The sequence below is a fragment of the Ambystoma mexicanum genome, chromosome 8, assembly GCF_040938575.1.
Source record: "Ambystoma mexicanum isolate Mex_15411 chromosome 8, UKY_AmexF1_1, whole genome shotgun sequence".
Taxonomy (NCBI): Eukaryota; Metazoa; Chordata; class Amphibia; order Caudata; family Ambystomatidae; genus Ambystoma; species Ambystoma mexicanum.
Genome location: NC_090929.1, coordinates 502313746 through 502332770, shown reverse-complemented (window position 1 = coordinate 502332770; position 19025 = coordinate 502313746).

The following is a 19025-nucleotide window of genomic DNA, read 5'->3' as shown; positions in this document are numbered from 1 at the left end:
AAGTTCCACACGCGATTGGCCTGGGTACGTGTACTTCGGGGTGCGCGGGAAGTTCCACACGCGATTGGCCTGGGTATGTGTACTACTGGGTGCGCGGGAAGTTCCACACGCGACTGGCCTGGGTAGGTGGGGGTGCGCGGGAAGTTCCACACGCGATTAGCCTGGGTTCGTGTACTTCGGGGTGCGCGGGAAGTTCCACACGCGATTGGCCTGGGTAGGTGGGGGTGCGCGGGAAGTTCCACACGCGATTGGCCTGGTTACGTGTACTTCGGGGTGCGCAGGAAGTTCCACACGCGATTGGCCTGGGTACGTGTACTACGGGGTGCGCGGAAAGTTCCACACGCAATTGGCCTGGGTAGGTGGGGGTGCGCGGGAAGTTCCACACGCGATTGGCCTGGGTACGTGTACTTCGGGGTGCGCGGGAAGTAACACACGCGATTGGCCTGGGTACGTGTATTCCGAGGTGCGCGGGAAGATTCACACGCGATTTCAGCAGGGTACGTTTATTTCGGTGGTGCCGCGGAATGCTACACATGATTTGGCCATGTGGGTCCTCCCAGGTGTTCCCTCTACACACTCCATGGCCCCTGCAGGCAGCCCACACCACAGGGTACTACCCTGCACCCCTGCTCATGTCCCACAGGCAACCCATCCACCATGGCCATGCCCACCAGCCAACCCACATGTCACCTTGCATTACTGATCACCAACACATGTCTCCCATCACCCCCACCCCCCAGCCACCAGGGGCAGCCTCCACCAGGCCCCCACTCATGTCCCCTATCGCCCCCACCCCCCAGCAGTGCAGGGGCAGCCTCCACCAGGCCCCCACCCATGTCTACCACCACCCCCAGCCCCCAGCAGTGCAGGGGCAGCCTCCACCAGGCCCCCACCCATGTCTACCACCACCCCCAGCCACCAGGGGCAGCCTCCACCAGGCCCTCACTCATGTCTCCCATCACCCCCACCCCCCAGCAGTGCAGGGGCAGCCTCCACCAGGCCCCCACCCATATCTACCACCACCCCCACCCCCCAGCAGTGCAGGGGCAGCCTCCACCAGGCCCCCACCCATGTCTACCACCACCCCCACCCCCCAGCAGTGCAGGGGCAGCCTCCACCAGGCCCCCACCCATGTCTACCACCATCCCCACCCCCCAGCTGTGCAGGGGCAGCCTCCACCAGGCCCCCACTCATGTCTCCCATCACCCCCACCCCCCAGCAGTGCAGGGGCAGCCTCCACCAGGCCCCCACTCATGTCTACCACCACCCCTACCCCCCAGCAGTGCAGGGGCAGCCTCCACCAGGCTCCCACACATGTCCCCCTGCACCCTCACCCCCCAGGGGCAGCCTCCACCAGGCCCCCACTCATGTCCCCCATCACCCCCACCCCCCAGCAGTGCAGGGGCAGCCTCCACCAGGCCCCCACTCATGTCTCCCATCACCCCCACCCCCCAGCAGTGCAGGGGCAGCCTCCACCAGGCCCCCACTCATGTCTACCACCACCCCCACTCCCCAGCAGTGCAGGGGTAGCCTCCACCAGGCCCCCACTCATGTCTACCACCACCCCCACCCCCCAGCAGTGCAGGGGCAGCCTCCACCAGGCCCCCACTCATATCTACCACCACCCCCACCCCCAGCAGTGCAGGGGCAGCCTCCACCAGGTTCCCACACATGTCCCCCTGCACCCCCATCCCCCAGCAGTGCAGGGGCAGCCTCCACCAGGCCCCCACTCATGTCTCCCATCACCCCCACCCCCCAGCAGTGCAGGGGCAGCCTCCACCAGGCCCCCACCCATGTCTACCACCACCCCCACCCCCCAGCCACCAGGGGCAGCCTCCACCAGGCTCCCACACATGTCCCCCTGCACCCCCACCCCCCAGCAGTGCAGGGGCAGCCTCCACCAGGCCCCCACCCATGTCTCCCATCACCCCCACCCCCCAGCAGTGCAGGGGCAGCCTCCACCAGGCCCCCACCCATGTCTACCACCACCCCCAGCCCCCAGCAGTGCAGGGGCAGCCTCCACCAGGCCCCCACCCATGTCTACCACCACCCCCAGCCACCAGGGGCAGCCTCCACCAGGCCCTCACTCATGTCTCCCATCACCCCCACCCCCCAGCAGTGCAGGGGCAGCCTCCACCAGGCCCCCACCCATATCTACCACCACCCCCACCCCCCAGCAGTGCAGGGGCAGCCTCCACCAGGCCCCCACCCATTTCTACCACCACCCCCACACCCCAGCAGTGCAGGGGCAGCCTCCACCAGGCCCCCACCCATGTCTACCACCATCCCCACCCCCCAGCTGTGCAGGGGCAGCCTCCACCAGGCCCCCACTCATGTCTCCCATCACCCCCACCCCCCAGCAGTGCAGGGGCAGCCTCCACCAGGCTCCCACTCATGTCTACCACCACCCCTACCCCCCAGCAGTGCAGGGGCAGCTTCCACCAGGCTCCCACACATGTCCCCCTGCACCCTCACCCCCCAGGGGCAGCCTCCACCAGGCCCCCACTCATGTCCCCGATCACCCCCACCCCCCAGCAGTGCAGGGGCAGCCTCCACCAGGCCCCCACTCATGTCTCCCATCACCCCCACCCCCCAGCAGTGCAGGGGCAGCCTCCACCAGGCCCCCACTCATGTCTACCACCACCCCCACCCCCAGCAGTGCAGGGGTAGCCTCCACCAGGCCCCCACTCATGTCTACCACCACCCCCACCCCCCAGCAGTGCAGGGGCAGCCTCCACCAGGCCCCCACTCATGTCTACCACCACCCCCACCCCCCAGCAGTGCAGGGGCAGCCTCCACCAGGTTCCCACACATGTCCCCCTGCACCCCCATCCCCCAGCAGTGCAGGGGCAGCCTCCACCAGGCCCCCACTCATGTCTCCCATCACCCCCACCCCCCAGCAGTGCAGGGGCAGCCTCCACCAGGCCCCCACCCATGTCTACCACCACCCCCACCCCCCAGCCACCAGGGGCAGCCTCCACCAGGCTCCCACACATGTCCCCCTGCACCCCCACCCCCCAGCAGTGCAGGGGCAGCCTCCACCAGGCCCCCACCCATGTCTACCACCACCCCCACCCCCCAGCAGTGCAGGGGCAGCCTCCACCAGGCCCCCACCCATGTCTACCACCACCCCCACCCCCCAGCCACCAGGGGCAGCCTCCACCAGTCCCCCACTCATGTCTCCCATCACCCCCACCCCCCAGCAGTGCAGGGGCAGCCTCCACCAGGCCCCCACCCATATCTACCACCACCCCCACCCCCCAGCAGTGCAGGGGCAGCCTCCACCAGGCCCCCACCCATTTCTACCACCACCCCCACACCCCAGCAGTGCAGGGGCAGCCTCCACCAGGCCCCCACCCATGTCTACCACCATCCCCACCCCCCAGCTGTGCAGGGGCAGCCTCCACCAGGCCCCCACTCATGTCTCCCATCACCCCCACCCCCCAGCAGTGCAGGGGCAGCCTCCACCAGGCTCCCACTCATGTCTACCACCACCCCTACCCCCCAGCAGTGCAGGGGCAGCCTCCACCAGGCTCCCACACATGTCCCCCTGCACCCTCACCCCCCAGGGGCAGCCTCCACCAGGCCCCCACTCATGTCCCCCATCACCCCCACCCCCCAGCAGTGCAGGGGCAGCCTCCACCAGGCCCCCACTCATGTCTCCCATCACCCCCACCCCCCAGCAGTGCAGGGGCAGCCTCCACCAGGCCCCCACTCATGTCTACCACCACCCCCACCCCCCAGCAGTGCAGGGGTAGCCTCCACCAGGCCCCCACTCATGTCTACCACCACCCCCACCCCCCAGCAGTGCAGGGGCAGCCTCCACCAGGCCCCCACTCATGTCTACCACCACCCCCATCCCCCAGCAGTGCAGGGGCAGCCTCCACCAGGTTCCCACACATGTCCCCCTGCACCCCCATCCCCCAGCAGTGCAGGGGCAGCCTCCACCAGGCCCCCACTCATGTCTCCCATCACCCCCACCCCCCAGCAGTGCAGGGGCAGCCTCCACCAGGCCCCCACCCATGTCTACCACCACCCCCACCCCCCAGCCACCAGGGGCAGCCTCCACCAGGCTCCCACACATGTCCCCCTGCACCCCCACCCCCCAGCAGTGCAGGGGCAGCCTCCACCAGGCCCCCACCCATGTCTACCACCACCCCACCCCCCAGCAGTGCAGGGGCAGCCTCCACCAGGCTCCCACCCATGTCTACCACCACCCCCACCCCCCAGCCACCAGGGGCAGCCTCCACCAGTCCCCCACTCATGTCTCCCATCACCCCCACCCCCCAGCAGTGCAGGGGCAGCCTCCACCAGGCCCCCACTCATGTCTACCACCACCCCCACCCCCCAGCAGTGCAGGGGCAGCCTCCACCAGGCTCCCACACATGTCCCCCTTCACCCCCACCCCCCAGCCACCAGGGGCAGCCTCCACCAGGCCCCCACTCATGTCCCTCATCACCCCCACCCCCAGCAGTGCAGGGGCAGCCTCCACCAGGCCCCCACTCATGTCTCCCATCACCCCCACCCCCCAGCAGTGCAGGGGCAGCCTCCACCAGGCCCCCACCCATGTCTACCACCACCCCCACCCCCCAGCCACCAGGGGCAGCCTCCACCAGGCTCCCACACATGTCCCCCTGCACCCCCACCCCCCAGCAGTGCAGGGGCAGCCTCCACCAGGCCCCCACCCATGTCTACCACCACCCCCACCCCCCAGCAGTGCAGGGGCAGCCTCCACCAGGCCCCCACCCATGTCTACCACCACCCCCACCCCCCAGCCACCAGGGGCAGCCTCCACCAGTCCCCCACTCATGTCTCCCATCACCCCCACCCCCCAGCAGTGCAGGGGCAGCCTCCACCAGGCCCCCACCCATATCTACCACCACCCCCACCCCCCAGCAGTGCAGGGGCAGCCTCCACCAGGCCCCCACCCATTTCTACCACCACCCCCACACCCCAGCAGTGCAGGGGCAGCCTCCACCAGGCCCCCACCCATGTCTACCACCATCCCCACCCCCCAGCTGTGCAGGGGCAGCCTCCACCAGGCCCCCACTCATGTCTCCCATCACCCCCACTCCCCAGCAGTGCAGGGGCAGCCTCCACCAGGCTCCCACTCATGTCTACCACCACCCCTAACCCCCAGCAGTGCAGGGGCAGCCTCCACCAGGCTCCCACACATGTCCCCCTGCACCCTCACCCCCCAGGGGCAGCCTCCACCAGGCCCCCACTCATGTCCCCCATCACCCCCACCCCCCAGCAGTGCAGGGGCAGCCTCCACCAGGCCCCCACTCATGTCTCCCATCACCCCCACCCCCCAGCAGTGCAGGGGCAGCCTCCACCAGGCCCCCACTCATGTCTACCACCACCCCCACCCCCCAGCAGTGCAGGGGTAGCCTCCACCAGGCCCCCACTCATGTCTACCACCACCCCCACCCCCCAGCAGTGCAGGGGCAGCCTCCACCAGGCCCCCACTCATGTCTACCACCACCCCCACCCCCCAGCAGTGCAGGGGCAGCCTCCACCAGGTTCCCACACATGTCCCCCTGCACCCCCATCCCCCAGCAGTGCAGGGGCAGCCTCCACCAGGCCCCCACTCATGTCTCCCATCACCCCCACCCCCCAGCAGTGCAGGGGCAGCCTCCACCAGGCCCCCACCCATGTCTACCACCACCCCCACCCCCCAGCAGTGCAGGGGCAGCCTCCACCAGGCCCCCACCCATGTCTACCACCACCCCCACCCCCCAGCCACCAGGGGCAGCCTCCACCAGTCCCCCACTCATGTCTCCCATCACCCCCACCCCCCAGCAGTGCAGGGGCAGCCTCCACCAGGCCCCCACCCATATCTACCACCACCCCCACCCCCCAGCAGTGCAGGGGCAGCCTCCACCAGGCCCCCACCCATTTCTACCACCACCCCCACACCCCAGCAGTGCAGGGGCAGCCTCCACCAGGCCCCCACCCATGTCTACCACCATCCCCACCCCCCAGCTGTGCAGGGGCAGCCTCCACCAGGCCCCCACTCATGTCTCCCATCACCCCCACCCCCCAGCAGTGCAGGGGCAGCCTCCACCAGGCTCCCACTCATGTCTACCACCACCCCTACCCCCCAGCAGTGCAGGGGCAGCCTCCACCAGGCTCCCACACATGTCCCCCTGCACCCTCACCCCCCAGGGGCAGCCTCCACCAGGCCCCCACTCATGTCCCCCATCACCCCCACCCCCCAGCAGTGCAGGGGCAGCCTCCACCAGGCCCCCACTCATGTCTCCCATCACCCCCACCCCCCAGCAGTGCAGGGGCAGCCTCCACCAGGCCCCCACTCATGTCTACCACCACCCCCACCCCCCAGCAGTGCAGGGGTAGCCTCCACCAGGCCCCCACTCATGTCTACCACCACCCCCACCCCCCAGCAGTGCAGGGGCAGCCTCCACCAGGCCCCCACTCATGTCTACCACCACCCCACCCCCCAGCAGTGCAGGGGCAGCCTCCACCAGGTTCCCACACATGTCCCCCTGCACCCCCATCCCCCAGCAGTGCAGGGGCAGCCTCCACCAGGCCCCCACTCATGTCTCCCATCACCCCCACCCCCCAGCAGTGCAGGGGCAGCCTCCACCAGGCCCCCACCCATGTCTACCACCACCCCCACCCCCCAGCCACCAGGGGCAGCCTCCACCAGGCTCCCACACATGTCCCCCTGCACCCCCACCCCCCAGCAGTGCAGGGGCAGCCTCCACCAGGCACCCACCCATGTCTACCACCACCCCCACCCCCCAGCAGTGCAGGGGCAGCCTCCACCAGGCCCCCACCCATGTCTACCACCACCCCCACCCCCCAGCCACCAGGGGCAGCCTCCACCAGTCCCCCACTCATGTCTCCCATCACCCCCACCCCCCAGCAGTGCAGGGGCAGCCTCCACCAGGCCCCCACTCATGTCTACCACCACCCCCACCCCCCAGCAGTGCAGGGGCAGCCTCCACCAGGCTCCCACACATGTCCCCCTTCACCCCCACCCCCCAGCCACCAGGGGCAGCCTCCACTAGGCCTCCACTCATGTCCCTCATCACCCCCACCCCCAGCAGTGCAGGGGCAGCCTCCACCAGGCCCCCACTCATGTCTCCCATCACCCCCACCCTCCAGCAGTGCAGGGGCAGCCTCCACCAGGCCCCCACTCATGTCTACCACCACCCCCACCCCCCAGCAGTGCAGGGGCAGCCTCTACCAGGCCCCCATCCATGTCTACCACCACCCCCACCCCCCAGCCACCAGGGGCCGCCTCCACCAGGCTCCCACACATGTCCCCCTGCACCCCCATCCTCCAGCCATCAGGGGCAGCCTCCACCAGGCCCCCACTCATGTCCCCTATCACCCCCACCCCCCGGCAGTGCAGGGGCAGCCTCCACCAGGCCCCCACTCATGTCTCCCATCACCCCCACCCCCCAGCAGTGCAGGGGCAGCCTCCACCAGGCCCCCACTCATGTCTACCACCACCCCCACCCCCCAGCAGTGCAGGGGCAGCCTCCACCAGGCTCCCACACGTGTCCCCCTGCACCCCCACCCCTCAGCCCCCAGGGGCAGCCTCCACCAGGCCCCCACTCATGTCCCCCATCACCCCACACCCCAGCAGTGCAGGGGCAGCCTCCACCAGGCCCCCACTCATGTCTCCCCTCACCCCCACCCCCCAGCAGTGCAGGGGCAGCCTCCACCAGGCCCCCACTCATGTCTCCCATCACCCCCACCCCCCAGCAGTGCAGGGGCAGCCTCCACCAGGCCCCCACTCATGTCTACCACCACCTCCACCCCCCAGCAGTGCAAGGGCAGCCTCCACCAGGCTCCCACACATGTCCCCCTGCACCCCCACCCCCCAGCAGGTCAGGGGCAGCCTCCAGCAGGCCCCCACTCATGTCTCCCATCACCCCCACCCCCCAGCAGTGCAGGCTTAGCCTCCACCAGGCTCCCACCCATGTCTACCACCACCCCCACCCCCCAGCCTCCAGGGGCAGCCTCCACCAGGCTCCCACACATGTCCCCCTGCACCCCCACCCCCCGGCCACCAGGGGCAGCCTCCACCAGGCCCCCATTCATGTCCCCTATCACCCCCACCCCCCAGCAGTGCAGGGGCAGCCTCCACCAGGCCCCTCCCATGTCTACCACCTCCCCCACCCCCCAGCAGTGCAGGGGCAGCCTCCACCAGGCCCCCACTCATGTCTACCACCACCCCCACCCCCCAGCCACCAGGGGCAGCCCCCACCAGGCCCCCACTCATGTCCCCTATCACCCCCACCCCCCAGCAGTGCAGGGGCAGCCTCTACCAGGCCCCCACCCATGTCTACCACCACCCCCACCCCCCAGCAGTGCAGGGGCAGCCTCCACCAGGCCCCCACCCATGTCTACCACCACCCCCACCCCCCAGCCACCAGGTGCAGCCTCCACCAGGCCCCCACCCATGTCTACCACCACCCCCACCCCCCAGCAGTGCAGGGGCAGCCTCCACCAGGCCCCCACTCATGTCTCCCATCACCCCCATCCCCCAGCAGTGCAGGGGCAGCCTCCACCAGGCCCCCACCCATGTCTACCACCACCCCCACCCCCCAGCAGTGCAGGGGCAGCCTCCACCAGGCCCCCACCCATGTCTACCACCACCCCCAGCCACCAGGGGCAGCCTCCACCAGGCCCCCACCCATGTCTACCACCACCCCCACCCCCCAGCAGTGCAGGGGCAGCCTCCACCAGGCCCCCACCCATGTCTACCACCACCCCCGCCTCCCAGCAGTGCAGGGGCAGCCTCCACCAGGCCCCCACTCATGTCTCCCATCACCCCCACCCCCCAGCAGTGCAGGGGCAGCCTCCACCAGGCCCCCACCCATGTCTACCACCACCCCCACCCCCCAGCAGTGCAGGGGCAGCCTCCACCAGGCCCCCACCCATGTCTACCACCACCCCCACCCCCCAGCCACCAGGGGCAGCCTCCACCAGGCCCCCACCCATGTCTACCACCACCCCCACCCCCAGCAGTGCAGGGGCAGCCTCCACCAGGCCCCCACCCATGTCTCCCATCACCCCCACACCCCAGCAGTGCAGGGGCAGCCTCCACCAGGCCCCCAATCATGTCTACCACCACCCCCACCCCCCGGGTGTGCAGGGGCAGCCTCCACCAGGCCCCCACTCATGTCTACCACCACCCCCACCCCCCAGCAGTGCAGGGGCAGCCTCCACCAGGCCCCCACTCATGTCTACCACCACCCCACCCCCCAGCAGTGCAGGGGCAGCCTCCACCACGCCCCCACTCATGTCTACCACCACCCCCACCCCGCAGCAGTGCAGGGGCAGCCTCAACCAGGCTCCCACACATGTCCCCCTGCACCCCCACCCCCAGCCCCCAGGGGCAGCCTCCACCAGGCCCCCACTCATGTCTCCCATCACCCCCACCCCCCAACAGTGCAGGGGCAGCCTCCACCAGGCCCCCACTCATGTTCCCCTGCACCCCCACCCCCCAGCCGTGCGATTTGCCTGGGTACGTGTACTTCAGGGTGCGCAGGAAGTTCCACACGCGATTGGCCTGGGTACGTGTACTTCGGGGTGCGTGGGAAGTCCCACACGCGATTGGCCTGGGCACGTGTACTTCGGGGTGCGCGGGAAGTCCCACATGCGATTGGCCTGGGTACGTGTACTTCGGGGTGCGCGGGAAGTTCCACACGCGATTGGCCTGGGTACGTGTACTTCGGGGTGCGCGGGAAGTCCCACACGCGATTGGCCTGGGTACGTGTACTTCAGGGTGCGCGGGAAGTCCCACACACGATTGGCCTGGGTACGTGTACTACGGGGTGCGCGGGAAGTCCCACACGCGATTGGCCTGGGTACGTGTACTTCGGGGTGCGCGTGAACTTCCACACGCGACTGGGCCTGTGAGAGTGGGGTACATGTATTCCAGGGTTGGGTGGGAATATTTACCTGCGACTGGGCCTGGGAGAGCTTGCTACGTGTATTCCTAGGGTGGGCGGGAAGATTCACACGTTCGCCTACGACGTGCCGAAAAATAAATGGTCCCAATCCTGAGACACGTACGCCAGCCTGAAGCAGGCGTACGTCGACCCGTGCAGCATAAAAGTGCACGCAAACAACAAACAAGCTCATACGCCAGGATGAACATACCATTCCTAGCAGCAGTGGCCGTGGGTTACCAAAGGAGGAGGAGGAGGATAGTGAGGGCCCGAATTTTCACTCCCAGAACCAGCCTTTTTGGGATGCCTGATGACCAGGTGTATGGGAGGTACAGGTTTCCCCCACACGTAATACTGGACCTTGTCAGTGAGTGGGAGGATGACCTCACATCACCCACCCTGTGCTCCCAAGCACTCAGCCCCCTGGAGAAGGTCCTCAATGTACTGCACTTCTTGGCCACAGGATCATTTCAGCGGACAAGTGCCATAGTGGGTGGGGTGTCACAGGCCACACAGTCACGCTGCCTACACCAGGTCTTGAACATCATCACTGCACGCCCATCAGTCCGTAGGCACATATACCTGCCCAGGACACCTGCAGAAAGGTAGGCTGCCACCCTCGATTTCTACAGTGTGGCACAATTCCCAAAAGTGCTAGGTGCCATTGACTGCACCCATGTGGCACTACGTCCCCCCAGGGCATCTGAGCACATCTATAGGAACCGCAAGCACTGGCATTCCATCAACGTGCAGGTAGTATGTAATGCTAAGGGAATCATCACCTCAGTATATGCCAACTATCCAGGGTCCACCCACGACAGCTTCATTTACCGAATGTCTACCCTAAGCCGGGACCTAGAAGCTGGGCGGCATGGCGATACATGGCTGCTTGGTGGGTATGATTGCCACTGCACATGCATGCATGTCAGATGCAGAGTTATGTCACTACCCCACTAATGATACCCATCACCTCCTCACCAGGGGACAGTGCCTACCCTCTGAGCACCCACATGATGACGCTAATTCGGAACCCCATCACGCCTCCAGAGGTAAGATACAACACAGCCCATATTGCAACCCGGGGCATAGTGGAGCGCACATTCGGAGTGCTCAAGTCACGCTTTCGCTCCCTTGACCGTTCTGGCAGGCAGCTGTTATATGCGCCCCCAGTAGTGTGCAGGATCATAGTGGCAGCATGTGTCCTGCACAATGTTGCAACACGCCGTGGCCTGGCTGTGGACATGGTGGTGCTCCCACATCCCTAACCACATGGACGGCCGCTGCGCATGGGAGGGGAGAGGGCACGGGGTGAGGCAGCCCGTACGCAGCTGGTGGCTAATTACTTCACATAGAAATCACACCCCAGTGGAGTGCACACAGGCCTGGCACATACCATCTGATAAGCAATGATGACTCGACCTGACAATTAAGACGAACAAAGGGACTGTCAAGTGTCAGAACCATAGCAGCCTGAGATTGTTCATGTGGAAGTGTCACAATGTGTGCATCCCTACCTACACAAACACCACCAATGCAGTGTCATGAAAAGACACTTCCATGCTGCAGAAATGAATACCCACTCGCAAAATACTACATGAAAACAGTGCCATGTCACCCACCCCCTCCCCGGCACAGCCACACAACACGCCATGGCATGTCATGCAATGTGAGAGGAAAGAAATTAATCCCCACAACATGCCCCAAGTGTCACCAGCTACAGTGTCCCTAATGGAAACATGTCCACACATGAAATGCTCACAGTAATGCATGACCTACAACCGACATTACCAAATACTTACCAAGAATACCAATCACCTACACAACCTCCAACCTACCTTAAACATGACATTACAGACTTAAAAATTAACTAGCCTCACCACCTGATGATGACAGTCCTCCGAACACTTCCAAGTATACAGTGTTAGCGCCACGCAAGAGTGTAGGTGCACTGCTTACAACATGGACTCCAGTTCCAAGGTGGACCGCATTGTGAAGACATGAGGAATGGACCTGCAAATATGGAGGATGAGATGGATGTAGAGGCACATATCAATACACCATGCAGTGTACAATACAACAACAATATGCACAATGAATGTATACACAGTATTGACTACAGACTGCCCACACAGCTCATGGGAGTCCAATGTCACCATGTAAGTCAATGTCACTTGGGCACACCCTTTGCAAGCCCATGGAAACGGGAAGCAGGAGGGGTGTGTGTGACAAAAACCCAAGCATCTGAACCAAATCCATGACAAGCCTGCATGTGCCCAGCCACAATGCAGCGTATGCCCACGGGAGCTACACAAGGAAACACACTGTCCCAAAAAAAAAAAAAACCAAAATGGCCTTTAATGGGCCCAGGGGGGTGGGGGAGGCCACCCAGGAGGTCCGAGGACAGGGTGCACACCAAAACCCACCTGTGTGGATCTTGCGAGAAAAAAACACCTCCATGGGCTCATGGCCTACACGGCTACCCTATTGTGGGAGTATCACTGCTGTCGCTATCCTCACCCTCTGCAGCTGCATTAGGAGGTGGTGGCACTATGGGAGGCAGCCCACGCAAAGCCCTAGTCTGTTCCTCCATGGCTGCAAGCATGCGGGTGTGGTAGGTCTTGTTCTGGAGGATAAGTGTGCGGAGGTCCCCATGCAACAACTCACGGGATGCCCGGACCTCCGCCCTAGTTGCCTGCATCTCAGCTGAGAGCGTACGGGTGAGATGCTCCAGCTGCTGTTCTGTCCTTCGGTTTGTTGAAGCCTCAAGCTCAACAAGAGTCGTCCTGAGGTGAAGGAGTTCCAGCCTCAGGGCTTCCCTGTGGCCCTGGGACTCTATGGAGATGGCTTCCTGCAGAGTCGCCAGTGCCGCCCGCCTGTCCCTGTCGGACGCCAACATGTCCTCCCTGTGTGACTGGCAGATGGAGTCGGTTGCCTGCTGTAGTCGCTCCATGAGCCTTTCGGGGGGGACAATGGAAGTGGCCACCGTATCCATGGCCTGAGCCATCATCTCTGATGATGCTGCCTGTTGGGTTGCGGTACCATAAATGGATTGCTCCCATGCGGTATTGCCAGGTGGCGTACGGCCACCACGTCGGCGGGCACCACACCTGTCTGGGGCAAGGCGAACTGCGCCTTGCTGTGCCGGCACTGCCTGAGGCTGCAGGACTGCATTCCCCCTCTGATCTGCTGGCCCAGGAACAGGATCAGATGTCGCGGAGTGTGACCCTGCATCCGTAACCACCAAAGGCGTACCTGCCAACACTGACATCCCCATTGAGGGTTCTAACCCTGGTGAAGGTGGGTCGGACAGAACAGAATCCCTCCCAGGAACACTCACCTGCGACGGCACGTAGATCTCATCATCCAAATCGACACCTGAATACAGCTCGGGGGAGGTGCAGCCAGAGACACCCCTTGAGAGCACAACCTGCAGCAGTTGTGGGTTCTCACCCACCACCACACCACATCCCGCACTGGTGGTCGGTCGGCCCTCAGACCCCTCCTGGGTCTGCACCATCTCCACAACCCCAGCAGTATCAAGTGCGTCTTCCCCTGCAAAGACATAAAAGAAAACAAATGGAAACAGGCATTAGCACTATGGCACACAATTAGGGCTGAGAGGCTACATAAACAGTACTTGATTGACACATGTCCCACATGACTAAAACACTCCCATGCATGCACCGTCACTGCGTGTGATGGGGAGGCAAATGGCACACATTGATGACACCAAGATGGAAGATGAACACATTTGCTGCATGCTGCCTAGCAGTGGCATCACACATTGGCCAGTGATTGGCAGGTCAAATACACATGCCATCACACAGATGGCATGTACCCTAGCCATGAAGTGAAGAGGGAGAGGAGGGCACCAATTGTTCATTCAGTCCAGTTTGCTCATATAATTGATTATTTTCATTGTAATGGTTCAAATGTTTAACCTGCAGCTGCCTGTCAAAAATGGTCCTATAGCACAGGGACATGTCTAAACTAATCATGTCCAGGAAACTGAGCCAGACCACTGTACCATAGCCATGTCAGACATGTGACAATAGGACTGAGAAATTCCAAATAAAAGTGGTGGTATGCAAACAATCTGCCTGAATAAACAGAGGTAAATAAGCAACAGTGTTGTGGCAAGATGACACTCCAAGGGCAACTGGCGTGGTGTTGGGCTAGATGTCTAATGTTGGCCGAAGGGATGCTGCTATACCCAAATGCTGGTGCCAAGAATGTATAGGAAGAGGCACATGGGTGAGCCGAACCACTCAGGCACACACACCCTCCCCTGCCACCCAAACAGAAGCCCTCCCACACACACCATGCACATGGATGACACACACATGCATGTGCACTCACCGGACAATGCCTTGTAATCTGCCAGTTCTCCAACGCCTTGGATCTGTTCCTCCATGACGTAGGTCCCAGCAACCTGCTCATGTGGAGTGAGTTCTATGTCGTCTGCTGGAGACCCACCTCCAGTCACTAGAGTTGCGGCATGACTTGAGGCCAGCTTATTCTTTGCCCTGCGCTTCAGGTCATTCCAGCGCTTGTAGCATTCATTAGCTGTGCGCCTCACGATTCCAAGGGCACTTATGATGTCCGCAATGGTCTGCCAGTGTGCCTGACGTTGTGCAGGTGTGGTCTTGGATCCTGCAACAATCATCATTTCACGGTCATGTGCGGACACATACTCTACAAGTGCATTCAGTTCGGCCTCATTGAAGCTGGGCTTCCTTGACGGGCCGGACTGTGTAGCCGTGTCTGGGGCATCAGCCTCTACTGGACGAGCACTCTTCCTCTTCCGCTTGGAAGGTGGTGGGGATCCTGAGTGTCCTACGCCGCTCTGGACACTAGGGGCAGGAGCGTGGGATTGCACACTCAGCATGGGAGTTGGTGCAGGCATTAGCTCAAGTGTGATGGTGTCAGGGGGAATGTCAGCATGATGGACTTGGACCGACACTGTCCTGGATGGGTGTGTGAGAAGTGGGGTGGATGGAGCCGCAGCTGCCCCTGCAGCCTCCCCAGCCTGCCTACGCGGGGCAGCAGATGACCTAGCTGCCCCTGATCCACGTGGCCTGATGACACCAACGTTCATCGGCGCACGTGGCCTAGACCTGCTGACCTGGAAGTCAGCCATGGAGTCACCCTGTGCCAGGTCTGGTTCCACAGTGGGCTGGTCCAACAAGGGCTGAGCATGGATGGTGTCAGCCACGGTAACCTCAACCCGGGGGGGGAATGGGTGTCCCTGACTGCTCCTCCACACATGGGGGGCTAGTGGCACCCTGCAAGTCACGGCCACGTCCCCTACTGGATCCACCACGGCCACCACTTGGGGCTCGGCCACCTTTGCCACCCTTACGGCTTGGTCGCCTCCCAGCCATGGCACTGATGTTATTGTGCGTATGGGAGTCGATGTGAACTATTGTCCTGGGCAATTGGGGGTCAAAGGGGTTGGGTACCAGATGGTAATCGTACCCTAGAGCTCTAGCAAAGCTGTATGTCACCCCTGGGGAAAGATGACGGGTCTCGCAATGCACAGGCACCCCAAAAAAGCGAAGTAAGGTGCACGCAACCCCTCCTAGACCACGTGCGTGGTAAAATAAACCTGCACTACGCTGTGACACCCAGAAACACAAGAATGAACGTATGCGTGTCACACGCAGCCTAGAATGACCTCTGAAGGGGTACGCGACACACGGGGCAAGCACAGATGTTAAATACGTGCGCGACTCACCGTCTGCCAGGAACAAAAGCGTGAAAAATATGCGCGTGTGCGCGTTGGCAACACCCCCGCCAAAAGAAGAATTGTACGCTGTCTGAGGAGACAGGACAACAGTAGAAGGGAACGCTGTTTGAGGAAACAGGCCCAGGAAATAGAGCAAAAGAGAAAAAGCTGTCAGAGGTAACAGGGAGTACGAACTGGAAACGCTGTGAAGTAAATCGCGTGTGAACCGACAAGAAGTACAGAATTCACCCACTCGCTCTCCACGAAAAGCACGTACAAGGAAATGGCGTTCTACACGTACCTTTTATACCCACGTCACAGACGCACATACGCGATGAGGACATTTCCACCAATTACGTGCTTTGACACTCGGACGTGTATCTCTTCATTTTTACACGCGCCATTCTCTACGGCCATGCGCGTGACGTCACAGCTGCGAATGGTGGCCTTTGGGCCAATGAAATCGCATATGGGAGCACACGTGGTAATACTGTACGTCCGAGTGTCATCGCGTGTAATCGGAGGGAAGTGAGCGTACACGCGATTGGCCTGGGTACGTGTATTTCTGGGGTGTGCAGGAAGTTCCACACGCGATTGGTGGAAATCTACGTGTGCTCTGTCATCACATGTAATGAGGGAAACACCTGCGCGCGTCACGTCACAGACGGGCTTACGCGCTAAGGGCCTTTGGTCCAATGAAATCACATATGCGTGCTGACGTGCATACGTGCTAAGGGCCTTTCCTCGATTCACATGCAGACGTGCAGGATTTTCACATGCCAAATCACTCCGTATCAAGCTGGCCACGCATAAGCACACGGAAGACCATGCTCCTGCCCAGAAGGCCGAATTACTGCCCCCCAGAGCCCCGAGCACGCTCCCACCTGCCATCTGCTGCTGCCTGACTGCCTGCTGCCCACGTGCCCTGCCATTTGCTGCCTGCACATCAGCCAGGGGTGCTGTTGCTGGGACCACCCCTGCTGGAACCGAAGACTCCCGACTGGGATTCCATCGCTCCACAGCCCAGCCCCAGGACCCAGTTGCCCACCCACTCCTGCCTCTGGGGTTGTCATGTCGGGCACTGCAACATCTGGCACCACTGACAACCCCCGGCCAGAGAGGCAGAGGGGCACCAGCTTCAGTGCCAGGGAAGTTGGTGTCCTGGTGGAGCAAGTCCTGGGGCAGTATGATGCCCTCTACAGAAGTGTGCGCGCCAACAAGGAAGGACGGACTCGGATCTGGACGGACATCGTGACTGCCATCAACGCGGAGGGGGTGGCAGTCCGCGACTTCCAACATGTCAAGAAGCGCTGGGAGGACTTCAGGTCCAGGACCCTGAACAAGGCCCGGCGCCTCTTGAAGGCAGCAGATGCTAAGGGGCGCCGGGGCCACTTGTCGGAAGATCAGATGAGGGTCCTGGAACGCATATCCCCAGCGCTCCACGTCCAGGTCCTTGAGAGGCAGACCCGTCTGGAGTCGAACGGTAAGTGTACATGCACCATGATTGTAAGCTGTGCGTGTGGTGATGTGCCAGTAGTGTGCCGGTTGCACATCTGTTTGTATGGGGCCGAGTATGGGTGGGGGTGTACAGGGCTGTGAGGCTAACACAATCGAGGGCTGTCATGTTTGAGACATGGATGGTGCTTGTGTGTGTAGGCTTGCATGCCAAATGCAGTTGTGTGGGCACACATGTTTGGATGAATGTGTATGTAAGTGGGCATGTTCGTGATGTCACGCATGTATGTTGTTTTCAGCTGCATGTATCAGCACTGTGTACATGTACATGTGTGTGTATTTGACAAGGGTGCAACAGTGATGCAACATGGATGCATGTGACAGCGGGATGTGGAAGCCTGATTGGCAGACAGTTGGCAGAGGTGTACACATGCATGCAAGTGTGGTGGTGTGCGTGCATGTGTAGTGCACTCCCTGTGTTGCATGTGATGTCTGGCTCAACTTTGCCTGCTCATGCTGTTGTATGTGTATGGATGGTGCTGGCAGTTGGGATGTGGCTGTGGTATGGCTCATGTGTGCAAGTTGAAATGACATGTGTGTTGCCGATTGTGATGCCATGTCTGAGGTTTGCCAATGCCACTCATGTGCAACTGTCATGTGTGTATGTGTCCATTGTACAGTGCCCTGATGCCTGTGTTTAATTTCTCCTTGTCTGCTGCGTCAACTGATGAAGAGGGCGGAGAAGGTGCTGTGGAGCACAGCGGCGGGGATCGCACCGCCAGCCGGAGACGCAAGGCCCGGCTCCCCTCCCAGGTTGTGATCTCGTCGGGGAGTGAGGAGTCCGGTGCCGCATCCCAGGCCGCAGCTGCCGGGGGGAGGTCCAAGAGGCGGAGGTCAGAGTTGGACTCCTCGGCAGCAGAAGGGGCAGCTGGGACCCCACAGGGCCCAACGGGGGAAGATGGCACAGAGTCATCCAGGTTGGTGGGGGGTTTGGTGGAGGAGGAGGCCGTGCAAGCAACAGAGATGGAGTCTGGAGGTGGGGATTCCACTGGTGCTAGTGGTGCAGTGCAGGACCAGGGACAGGAGGCAGCACAGGTCGCCGCGGAGGTGCCTGTGTGCAATCCTGTCCCTGATCCTGACACTGCATCATCTTGCACCAGCAGGGATGCCTACGTCCAGACCCGTTTTCAGGCAGGGGATGAGTTCACGATAACTGGCCTTCCTCTGCCTGCGGACGTGGCTATCCGGGTCCGGGTTGAACCTGTCCTGGCTGGTGTGGCGTTGCGTCAACGGGCCATGCGAGGTGACCTGCAGTATTTTCATGAGGAGACTGCACGTCATCTCGAATGGCTCGTTGACCGCGTCGGCCTACTGGGACAGGTCACCCAGGCCGGATTCCTCAGTTTGATGGGGCTTGCTACGACCCCCTCCTCAACTGAACCCCCTATGCGCCAGTCGTCCTCCGTGCCATCTTCCCACCCATCAGTCACCTGGGTGGCCTGTGGAGCTGCCTCTGACGGTGCGGCCAGGCTGGTGGAGGAGGCATCCCTGCCACAGTCGGGAGTCGGACATCCAGCAGGGGTGACCACATCAATGACTGCACCCCAGCCAGCGGAGGATGTTCAGGCAGCAGGAGGCAGTTCACGGGCAGAGGCGCAGCAGCAGCAACGTGGTGGGAGCCATGATGGCTCGGGGCCTTCCACATCGGAGGGGCAGGCATCGGCCGGAGGGCAGGAGGACCCAGGACGGGAAGTGTCTTCCGTGTGGCAGCGGTTGGGCCACGCCATAGATGCGGAGCGGCAGCGGGCGGAAGAGGCACGGCTCATGATGGTCAGGGCGGAGAACTCCATGCAGAGGGCCCTGAGGCGTGCCGAGTGCCTCGAGGCAATCCGCAGGGAGTTTGGGGGGAA